Source organism: Ambystoma mexicanum, chromosome 1q (assembly GCF_040938575.1).
Source record: "Ambystoma mexicanum isolate Mex_15411 chromosome 1q, UKY_AmexF1_1, whole genome shotgun sequence".
Taxonomy (NCBI): Eukaryota; Metazoa; Chordata; class Amphibia; order Caudata; family Ambystomatidae; genus Ambystoma; species Ambystoma mexicanum.
In genome coordinates, this window is record NC_090922.1 from 893,591,557 (window position 1) to 893,603,862 (window position 12,306).

General features: G+C 45.1%; 1 protein-coding gene across 1 annotated transcript in view; it reads right to left on the reverse strand.

Annotated features, from left to right (window-relative positions):
- The window catches only part of DPYD (dihydropyrimidine dehydrogenase), a 3,651,715-nt gene that overhangs the window by 2,806,573 nt on the left and 832,836 nt on the right, over positions 1-12,306 (reverse strand). The window lies entirely within an intron of this gene.

The window sequence follows — 12,306 nt, forward strand, 5'->3', positions numbered from 1 at the left end:
TGGTACAGGTATTTTACCGGTACCGGTAAATCCTTACCGCCTTACTACGAGGTCCCTTTGCGGGTTGGGGATTTTAACGCCTGCTTTTTGCAGGCGCTAAAAACCAACCCGCAAAGGGACCCGGGGAGCTAATTACGGTACCGCAATTTGCGGTACCGTAATTAGCGCCTTCCCCATTCCCATTATGCCCTATGGGACAAAAATGGGAATGGGGAAGGGCAATGGTGGAAGGGGGAATTACCCCCCCGCCAACCTTGGAATGGGGCGGTAATTCCCCTTTCCGCCAAGGCAGTGCCGGTATTTTACAGGCATGAACCATGGCGCTAATAGCGCCATGGTTCTCCGCCATCCGTGTAATGAGGCCCTTTGGCTTTTAGTGGCAGCACCTTTAAGGTGTGGAGGTTGATTCTGCACAACCACCACTCACAGCTCCAGTGAAGAGGATAGACAACATGTAAGTCAAAGACTGCAGCCCAGTATGGGGAAGTACATCCAGAAGTATGAATATTTTTAAATCCAAGTTGGATTTTTTTACCATTGATTAGTATCTGCAAAGAGAACAGTGTACTGTGCACCAATGCTGTATCTTATATCAAGTATTTATTATACTATATATGATGGTCAGAAACTGTATTGAATTGTTTTCCATGTAGTATGTTCTTTAACTAATGTTTTTTTTCTTTTTTATTTACAGATAGAAGTATATTAATGTATGTGAACTTGCTCACTCGTTTACATGCGGCCAAGTTAACCCAATGTTTGGTATAATAACTAGTATGTATACTGTGCGTCCATTTCATCATCCACTATACATAACTCCACCAACAGTCATATACTGTGATGACACATTTTGACTTCCATTGTATCATACTGACACTTCTCATTCCTATTTCATAGATTTTTATTTATATCTAACAACCGTGGCTATACAAACAAGGAAGTGATTGGTGTTTTGAGGAACACGCCTAGCCACAGCAATGAGTGGAGTGTTTACCAGCAGCTACCCTGCACCCACCTGGTGTGCTGTTTTGCAACCCATGGGTAAAAGTGGCACCCTGTGCAGCCACAGTTACACACCAGAAAATGGCACATCAAGTGTTTGTGGATGCGTTCCCTTGTCTTATTTGAGGTTTTGAAGGTTGGCTTAGTTTGATTTTGAATTTGTAGAAAATGTACGTGTAGATGTGGCTACAATGCAAGATCTGTAGAGCATTGAATAGCTGCAGCAACGAGAGATGCTGAGCAGGGTTTTGTATGTGTTTCAGTGTTTATAATTGGCTGGTGTTAATGTTGTAAATGTGTACTTCTTTGTGTACGTTGCAGTCAATATGTGTCAGCCATTTTATTAGTTTTCTTACAATATAGTCCTCTTTTTCTGCTTTTGATTTTGGAAAGTATAAAACACACCATTTTGTCTACTTATCGCATTTCGACTGCATACGCACACTGTGCTTGTGGTGCAGTTCATGTTAGCTGTGACAAAATATTATTGTCATGTATTAGTTGTTTGTCATTGTTTTGTTGAAAGTTGTATTTGATAATATGTTGATAATAGGGCTTTGTGTTTTTTGTTGTACCTTTACTGTATTTGTTAACAATGAACTGGACTGCTGCATATTTGGAAAATGGATGAGAACAATTGGTGGAAGTTGTTTATTAGGAAAGAAAATGTATTTTATTGAGTTGCACAATATAGAATCACCAATTATACTTCCTGCACTCAAAATAAAAGAATGATCACAGAGCAGTAGAAATGTGCTTTTCTTTACAATGCTTTTATACTCTCTCAATATGTTGATAATCGGGCATTGTGTTTTTTGTTGTACCTTTACTGTATTTGTTAACAATGAACTGGACTGATGCATATTTGGAAAATGGATGAGAACAATTGGTGGAAGTTGTTTATTAGGAAAGAAAATGAATTTTATTGAGTTGCACGATAGAGAATCACCAAGTATACTTCCTGCACTCAAAATAAAAGAATGATCACAGAGCAGTAGAAATGTGCTTTTCTTTACAATGCTTTTATACTCTCTCATGGTGTTTATTGGAGAGTTTTTTGGTGTGATCTGAAAACATGTCTGCTTTAAAAAGATGTTTTATGCGTCAGTGTGTTAATGTGTGGTTATCTATAAGAGAACATATATTGTTTTCATTTGTTGTTTGTTGTTTGTGAAACCTAGTGTTTAATTTCATGAACAGTATGTTTCATTGGTTTTATTTTTAAAGATAGACTTATGAAGAATATAGGAATGGTATTGGTTGTGGAAACTCTTATTATGCAAAATAGAAATAGAATGGTTTTCCCGGTGCACATTGCCCTAATAAATACAGGCACACTATGGACATCAGCAATGTAATTTCACTCCACAATTAATCTTTGAAGTATGGGTTTGTTATGCTTACTTTTTACATGAATTTTGTTCTGTTTTTCTTTTTGTAAAATAATGGGATACATAAATTGTCACAAAAAAAGCAATAGAAGTTGAAGAGAGTGACATAGACATGCTTTTGTACAGCAGATACCTGTATGCAGATGATAGTCCTTGGGTTTGTACATTTTGATGGAAATTAGCCTCTATATTTTCGCAATGGAACTGTATGAGGTGCTTAATCAAATTTGTTTTTTTATTTAAAGTGCGTTTTTGGATGACTTGCATCCTTTTCACACTAACATATACAAAATACACGTTTATATTTATGCTTTTAAAATACATAGTAAAACAGTTCATAGAACTAACATCATTTAAAAACCAGTGTTAAAAAGAAAAACAATCTTAAAGACTGTCACCACAGCAGTCATAATTGTTTTACATGCCACCTCCCATACATGCATTGCTGCTATGTTTAATACTGATGAATCAGCTCCAAACAGGCGACTCAAAAAAAAAAGCAGAAATAGGGTTGTTATATTTCTCATACCCCCGCGTATATGTAGTTTCTAATGCTTCTCATTGGGTTAGAACATGTCTTGCTGGCTCTGTAGTTTTTCCACAGAGTCTACATAACCTTTGATTACAAGGAATGCCTCTCCATGCTCCGTGATAGCACAGGGTCTGGCTGTGTAACAAATGAAAAATAAATAAAATAACACCTTGATCGTTTGGAGCCTCACTGACAGCATGAACGTTATCATTGCAGGGTAACGTTTCTTTATCAGAGAAAGCTTGAGGCTGCTTCTGTAAAACAGTTGTATAACATATTCCCTAAACTTTTTCAGCTCGTCAAGGTGTACTAGAGCTTTATCTATGTCATGGGCCTTGGCTTTAACAGGCATCTTCGGCAGGTTGAATTCCAACCAAGTCTTTGGGTTTCTGTGAAACCAATTTTGACCATGTATTTTTTCACTCTGGTTTCCAGGTCACTAAACCTTTTACTTGTTTCATATCTGCTAGTGTGTTGGGAAGTGAACAAGAGAAAACTGTCTTGGCCCGCTAATTCATACTTTATTTCAGACCATAGGTTACACAACACGACTGACCACATCATACCCAAAGAAGTGGCCCCAGTTCCAGTCTAATCGCCTGGACAGGAGTGCCAGAAGGTAAGCTCAGCATGGATCAAAGGATCTTTCCTTCTAATTTGCCAACAGCTTCTACCCATTTCCAGGGGAAGACGTCCAAAGCATACATAATTGTAGGGACAATTGATACTTTGTAAGCTAGTACTTTTGCTTCGAGGCATCACCTTCCTTGGTAAGCTAGTACGTTTGCTTAGAGGCATCTCCTCCCTTGGGCATCAATCGTTTCCTCAGGGCTGACCATCTCCCCCAGGCTCTTTGGGTTACTTCTTCCAAGGTAGCTATTTTAGAAAACTTTGCCCTTATGGTAATCCCCTGATAACAATTACTATTGGTAGTTTCAACTCTCTCTTCTCCTAACCACCACTGGTTGCATGTATTAGCAACAGTCATTCAGACAAATAAAATATTTTTTTTTTTATTGATATTTGGCTTTAGTGACAACTCTGCTGAAAAAGTGGATAGAGCAAGAAGTGAGTGCTGTAAGCCCACTTTTGTTCTGTCAAGCATCACAATGTTGCCAGCATAAGATATGCATACTAGACCCTTGTTCCCATATTGTGGGCGAGTGTTATGTACAGCCCCCAACCTTCTTGCCAACAGGGAGAGTTAGATGTTAAAAAACAAGGGGGCTAAAGAGCATCCTTGCTTCAGACCCCTCCTCATGGGAATTGTATCTGAGAGGGCCCCGTCCTGTGTTAACCTGATTTTTACTACAGTGTCGCCGTATAGTGCTTTTATAAAATACAACAAAGAGGCATCTATTTACCAATCCTCTAACATGGTCCACAAATTCCCTCTGTTGACACTGCCAAATGCGGATGAATAATCCATAAAACAGGCATACAGAGCCAACCCAGGTTTAACTTCTAGGTATTTTATCAGAGTCGACAGGGTCCAGATTGGGTGAGTTGTTGAACACCCCTTTCTGAACCCTGTTTGGTGGTAAGTAAGTATTCCTTTTTGGGCTACCCACTCCGTGAATAGTTCCAACAAAATGTTGGTGAACACTCTCCCACTTACCAGCATTGCCAAGAGTCTATAGTTTTCTGGACTGTCTCTCTGGCCTTTCTTAAATATGGGGATCAGGATGGCCCCTTTCCATGTTTCGCGATCACCCTGGTTTGACATACTTGTAAGTACATTTGTTTTAGCGTGCTTTCAGAGAGCTCAGGGTCACTCTTCAGGGTCAAGTTGTTTAGACCATCCAGGCCGGTGACACTAGATGACTTCAGTTGCTTGATTTTAGCTACCAAGTCAACTGCTTTGATGTATCTCCCACCTTGCTATTTAACATAGCACAAGCCAATTGATGTGGGTTTTCTGAGCCCTGAAAGGACCTTTTGATAAACTCTGTCCAACTTGACTTGTTACCATGACTATTTCCTTCTGGGCTGTCGGTAAAAACTGGGCCTTCCCCAGCCAGTGGCAAAAATGATTTGTGTAATTTGTTCTTATTAGTATGTTCAAATACTTCCACCCCTCATCATCACAAAATGCCCTCTGGTTGCAGAGCACTGATTTGTAATTATTCCTTATAACAGTGGTCTGTATTTTAAGCTCTGTGGGGGCCCTTCATGTTTTTTTCTCCCCATTTTCCTAATACCAGAGTTCATCTCTTTCTTTTTCTTGGCAATAAAGTGGATCAAACCACCGTGTGGGACGTAGTGCATTTGTATTCCCCAATTTCTTGGGTGAGGCTGCTTTGAATTGTGACTCTACAGAGTACTTCAGCTATGATGTCTTGCACCCTAGTCCCTTCTCTAACCACCAATTCATTTCTCAAGAGTGCATTATATTTAACCATCATTTTAGGGGTCCAGCGTAGGTGGTTGCCTCCTGAATTGACCTCAAGATTATCTCTTAAATAGGTTTTTGGTCTCAAATACTTGTAGTATAAGTTAGTAACTAGCAATGCATGATCGCTAGCTTTGGAATCCCTTGTATCTAACATGAAGGGGGCTGACTCTACTTGTTTGTTCACAAAAATAAAGTCGATCCTTGATGAAGAGTTACCATTGGACCAGGTGGTATTTTTTGTCCCATTATTCAATTGAATGGGTGTGAGGTCAAATTCTGCCATGGTTCTCGTCCACGATGTGACTCTCTCAGTGCCCTTTGTGCCGTGAGTCATCTTTCCACCCCGGTTCCCCAGTTGGATTTGACAGCAATCCACGTTAAAGTACCCAGTTATCCCCACCACCCCACCCTTTGTGCGTTACTTGCCATACACGGAGTGTTCTAATCAGGGTCTCTATAATTTCAGACGTCATAGCCCCTTCCGGGGGATCATATAAAGTCACCACCAAGATAGGTATAGAGCTATCATTGGGGTTCAAAATGGTGGCTGCCAGCAAGTTCGTTTTTAGGGGACTATCCGTGTATTCCACCATGTTGAGCCAGGTTTTAGCCCCTATACACAGGCCACCCTTTGGTCTGCCCAATACCGGATGTTCTGCTAATCAGAAAATCATTGTGTAGCCATCTAATGCACCTGGCTCGCAAAGCCAAGTTTCCTGTAAACAAAACCATGACATTTAATTCACTATCAATAACACTTCAGTATTGCGTAGAAATGACACCATGCCCTCTGGAGTTCCATGGTAATATTGACAATCCCGAGGAACTCATCAGGTTCTTCTGTCAATAGGTAGTTTCCTGGATCTCTTCCCAATCGGTCTTCTAGTCTTCGCGCTTTTAGTTTAGAAGTATTGGTGTCGGGGATCCTCGCCTTCTGCACATTTGTATTTCCTTTAAGGGGAGTCAATTTCTGAGTTTTCAGGATAAATATTTGCATCTAAAATCCCAATTGGTTCAATGCTTCCTGGTTTTTACATATCCTGTCGGTCACCACCGGAGAGATGCAGGTCATAATCACCCACTTGTCCACACTTTCCAGCTCAGGAAGTTCTAGTTTTACATTGTCGTTAGAGGATATCAGGGCCAGGGCAGGGATCAAGTGCAGTAACTTCAAGAACCACTTTCTATTAAGGAATGGGCTGTTTACTGTGGTGTTTCTTTCCACCATTTTCATATGTATTAAGTCCCTACACCACTGAGAATCTTTTGTTTGCAACTCTTTGGTATCGGGTCTTGGCCTTAACTGGTTCACTCTCACTGCTCAAGTTGTCATGGTGTCCGGTTCCCTTACTTCCTCTGCGCTTTGCTCCAAGGAGGTTATTATTGCCACTGGCCCTTCTTTGAGTCCCGTGTGCGAGGATCTCATTATAGGCCGTTCAGGGGGGTCAGAATAGATTTGACTCGGCCGATCTACGATTGCCTCAGGGCCTTATTGGCTCCCTACCCGCTTGCTCACATCATCAAATTCTTTGTTGGTAGTGGGTGTAGAGAGTTGTGGTTTATTGATCCAACGATCAAGTGGGCCTCTTGTCACAGTGGTTAAAGTTTTGCCTTGGGTTGTTTTTGCTGCTTAGATCTTTCGTTTGGCTTATCTTTCTTTTGTATTGTCTTTTACTTCATTTCCCGGACCCCAATGGATTAAACACGTCTTTGTTTTCTTGGGTGAGATTTGGGGGCATTCATTAATGATAGTTCTGCACAAATAGCCTATGGAGCCCCACTATCTGATTCTGGCACCATGTAGGCCCTTTTAGGCAACATCTCATGTTTTCTGGGTGATGACGTAAGGGTTTTAGAGTGATCAAAGTCCTACTTGTTCGACTCCATAGGGGAGTGGGCCTTCAAGCTTTTCAATAAGAAAATAATTTCTGACATGTCCTCTCGCGTAGCTTTTTGTTCCGTTGCCACTTTGGCGCATAATTGTAAAAACACTTCGATCTTAGATTCAAGCACCTCCAATCCTTTCGACACGCCAGTTGGAAGCCTTTCCTCCATCAACGACTCAGTTTCCCTCACTGCTTCTTCTTCACAGGCCATGGTGGACTCTTCGTCATCAGACTCCTCAATAGCTTATTAAGAGGAGGTCATGAAGTTTTACAGGTCGGGTGTGGCTGACAGGTTTGATGACAGCAAATTATTAGAGTCTAGGTCACCAGGCATCAAGGAGTTCCTTTTGGCAACATTACAAAGTTTTAGTAAAAACCCATTATTGTCAATAGAAATAATAGATTCAGGTTCAGTCATGCCAGAATAGGGTTTTGTGATCAGTGATGCTTATTGTTAGTCATCTTTTGGCAGAAAAAAAGATTTTGCTTTTTGATGTGAGTTCGAGGGAGGCATTGTAATAGTGCAGGCTGATTTTATCTTCTTCTGAGCCGTATTTGCGCCACCTTTGTTCACATTAGGGCTTCTAACCCTATTTCCATGTGTTATCATATTTAGTTGTTGAAACCCAGCACTTTGATTTCAGTTTTCCGATTAATATGGCCAGGAAGAGATGTTAAGGTTAAAAAGTGTGTCAGCGCCGCAGGGGAAAAAAGTGCCCAAAAACTGTTATAGATTATACATATTTGGGGCACTTTCCCTGCTGTTCTGGGGCGGCTGACTGTAGTGTCACTAAGCCATAGCTAAAGTAAGTGACTGGCAGTAACCTTGCAGCTTCATGTCACCAGCACTCCCATCGATGCCCAAACTCTACAAGCCACACCACTCAATTGCCACAGATTTACTTAGAAAGAAACATGTTTTGTTGTTTCCGCACCAAAGCACTTACTTGGAGTTGAGTTCAGTCTCGATGCCCCTCTACATCCGAACACTGCCAAACACTTCTGCCTTCTAATAGCTTACAATAGGAAACACACAGGGCTTTTTAACATCCGTCTTACTCCAATGCTACTTGACACAGAAATACTGCCAGCTGTCAGTGACAGTTTTCTGGGCACACTGGTTCCATGGCGTTAAGGCGAATAATTAGTGTACCCATGCACATCTTCATTAACTTTCTTTCATAGCTTTTTCCTCTCTTTGCTGAGCAGTTTTCCTGTAAGGTTTGAGCAAAGGATTTGCATATTACCCAAGAAAATAACAAAGTCCAATGCAACTTAGACATATCCTTGGTGTTTATTTTATTCATATGTTGAAATATGTCAGCAGGGGGGTGGCGCTGTTGCGCCGAAGCAAGATGGCCGTCTGATTTCAATGCTCCGGACCGGGAGAGCACAAAACCCTTAAAACAGACCCTTCAAGTGCACCCAATCCATCCCTCGCTGACGGAGCGGACAGGGGTACCCCTCCGACACCTACCGGCCAAATCCTGTGCCCCTGCGCCCCTGTGGGACTTGGCTGCGGCGCTCACCTTCGTTTGGGGCCGCCTGTGCCTGGCCACCCCGTCCCGCGGCTCCGGCGGCTGTGGCTGTCATCTCTACCTGGGAGCGCGGTGCTGCAGGCTGCTGGGGGGAGGGGTGTCCGAGCCCTCCTCAGTGAGTCAGGCCGCTGCGACCACGGTGATCGTTCCTGCCTCTCTGTCTTCTTGGAATCCGCGGCCCCGTCTGGCCCGCGGATCTCGCCTACACCCTCCGCTGCCTCCTTGGATCGACTCCTGGGACGCCAGGAGGCGCCAACGTCCTCCGTTCATTGCTGCCGCGTGTGGCCCGGACGGAGCCGACAGCCCTCACGCCTTCTCGAGGATGGCTCGCTTGCCACTTCCGCCCCCCACTGTATCCTACACAGGAGCCGGCTCTGCAACCAGGTAGGGGGGGTGTGGGTGTGCTCCGAGGCGCCGGCTCCTGTGACCCGCGGTGCCTGGCTCTGCTCTACGTGAGCTTGGCCGGCGGCGGCCTGCCTGCGGCCCTACACTTTGGGGGCTGCCTTTCATTTCGCCCCCCCGTGTGTCCTGTGGGGCCCCACGCGGCAGCGTGTCTATGGGAGTGGCGCCGCTGTCACAGGGGACTCCAGTCCATAGCCCTTGATCCCCTACACTTGTCGCAGGCTGGTTGAGCCTGCATCCTACGCTGCATCAGAGGATACCTCATTACTGACTCTCTTGCTCACGGGCCCAGCTCACTCCCGGTGCCACTGACCTCTGCCTCTACAATCACTGGCCCATACTGTCAGTCGTTCTCCTGCTGATTGCCACACCCTGATGAAACCGCTTGGGTCACGGAACCCCCTGATCCCCTACGGCCACACGCGCCTGGAGAGCAAGCCCACACCTGGACGGCTGCGCAATCCCAACTCATTGAACTCAATCCAAGCTTGGGGAACGCTGCTGTGCTCACACCACCTCCATTTATTGCTATAGTAGTCAGGGGCCCCGGAGCGCCCACTACCATCACTGGTGACCTCTCCGTCGGTTTCATCCTAGATACTTCCTCCTCATGACCTCAGACCCATAGCGCTTAACAGTGCCGCACCTTAGGGGACTGGTGTGTCGCATCGGTGCCTCTGGCTGGCTGGAGTTCGCCTCGCATGGGTCGAGGCTGTCCGAGTCTCACCACCATCCTTCTGACACCCCCCATCTAAACAACCATTAGCACAGAAATCTGTCGTGCTCTCTTGTTGGCACCATATGGAATCCCTGTAGCCGTACTTCCACCGTCACCATGACCAAGGGTGCTGGCACTGGAAAGAAGCAAAGCTTGCTCAATATGTTCGCCAAGACACCATCCAAGTCACCACCTGATCCCCCAGAAGAGTAGGCCTCCGCCTCTACACCCTCGCCTTCCAATGACTCGCAGAGGATGCTAGAATACATGCGGAGGGATTCACCGCACTACACTCCAAACTGGACGACATGAACGGTACGATATCTTCTATAAAAGCCCATATGGAGAGAACAGACAACCGGGTCACTGAGATTGAAACCAGAGTCGGCACGGCTGAGGACGACCTTGGTTCCCTGCGGACCGCGGTTTCCACACTCACCAGTCGAATCTCAGCAGTATAAAAGAAGAACGACAACCTCAAATCCCGCTCTAGACGGAATAACCTGCGCATTGTTGGCATCCCCGAGGACAACGTCAAAGAGCCCATGGAGGACTATGTTGAACGTATCCTTTTAACAATACTAGACACCCAGAAGTTCTCCTCACACTTCGCGGTTGAAAGGGCACATTGCTCTCCCACTGCTAAACCGAGGCGGGTGCGCCTCCCCGACCCATCATCACCAGGATCCTTAAATTCTGCGACCGTGATGCCTTACTTCGTGCGGCTAGAGTCAAGGGGGAACTACACCTTGGGCCGGCAAGAATTCATCTCTACCCTGATTTTTCTGTCACTGTCCAGCAGGAGGCAAGACCTTTATCGCTTTGAATAAGAGGTTCCACGACTTAGGAGTCAAGTACTTCATGCTCTTCCCTGCGAAGTTAAGGATTGAACATTCGAACCAAACTTTTTTCTTCACTATCCCGGAAGAGACATCGAAATTCATTGATGAACACTTTCCCAGATGACCCTCTCCTCACCACTGCATAGGTTAAGACCCAAGATGACACCTGATCATTCCCATATCAGTTATGCTACCATAACTGGACAAGCTTTTTTGTGGTACCCATGCTTATACACAAACTCTCATCCACCAGTTTTGCTCTTGTTGCCCCGACGATCCTTGGTGATGCTGTCATTGGCTGTTCCCACGACCTCACTGTGTGTCGGTGCAGCTTTGTCACCCAGACATGATCCCAGTTTGGAGACTATCCCACGGCCAGTTTCAAGCCTCCGAGCCTGGTCGTCTGGGTTATGCATCCACCTGAACCATATCTGGGTTCACTGATAGCCCTTGTGGTGGCGCACTGGGGCCCACTGCTGACGCTCCTGGCCCTAGCGACTTCCATTCCATCATGTCGGGACCCTGCTGCTCCCCTGCGCCAGTACTATGTATTCCACTTACTGCTGCTGCATTGCTTATTATCCTTACGCTCTCCCCGGTTTGGTGTGCCATCGCCAGGCTACGTACAGCCCCCCAGGTGCAGATGCCTAGCACTCTTTCTGTTGTTGATTGGTTTGGGTTTCATCCTTCTGGTTGGGGGAGGGATGTTTGGGGTAGTTATGGTTAAAAATGACTTGACGACCGCTAGGGGCGCCATATGCTCCACAGCACTTCATCCTATATGCATCGGCAGAGATTCGCTCACTCCTGGATCGTTGGACTTCCTCTTATTTGGCAACCTATTTGCTGAGACTGTACTAGCATCCCTACATGAATGGAGAGTGACGACCTGACTTTCATGAGCTGGAATGTCTGTGGCTTGGGCAATCACAAAAAGATGCACCAGATATAGTTACACGCTGAGCGCCATGGTGTCAAAATTCTTTGTCTTCAAGAAACCCATGCTCGCTCCGAGCAGTGTGAACGGTTTGCCAAGCAATGGGGCTCTCAAAGATATTATACTAACTATTCCACCCAAAGCCGCGGCACTCTCACTCTAATACACAGAAGCTTGAAATTTGTGTGCAATCACTCACGTATAGACCCCCTTGGAAGATATGTCTTAATCATCAGCACGCTCCAATACCAGGAGGTAGCCATCCTAAACGTCTATGGCCCAAATGTTGATGATCCTGATTTTTATTTACACCTAGCCTCAGTCCCCTGATTCCGATTATATGGGGAGGTGACCTTAACACTATATTGGATGTTACCCTAGACAGGTCAGGCTCGCGACCTTGCCAATTCTCTAAAGCGGCCTATACAATTCTCACAACACTCCCTCAACTGTCACTAGTTGATCCCCGGTGGTTAATGCTCCCCGAATCCTGCATGTATTCATTCTACTTCTCAGTCCACGATTCACACTCTAGAATAGACAGATGGCTTATAACTGATATGCTAGTCAGATCCCTAACCCACCAGGCTATCCTCCCTAGAACGCTATCAGACCACTCTCCGGTTATCATCTCGCTGAACTGGGGCCCTGACGCCGACAGAC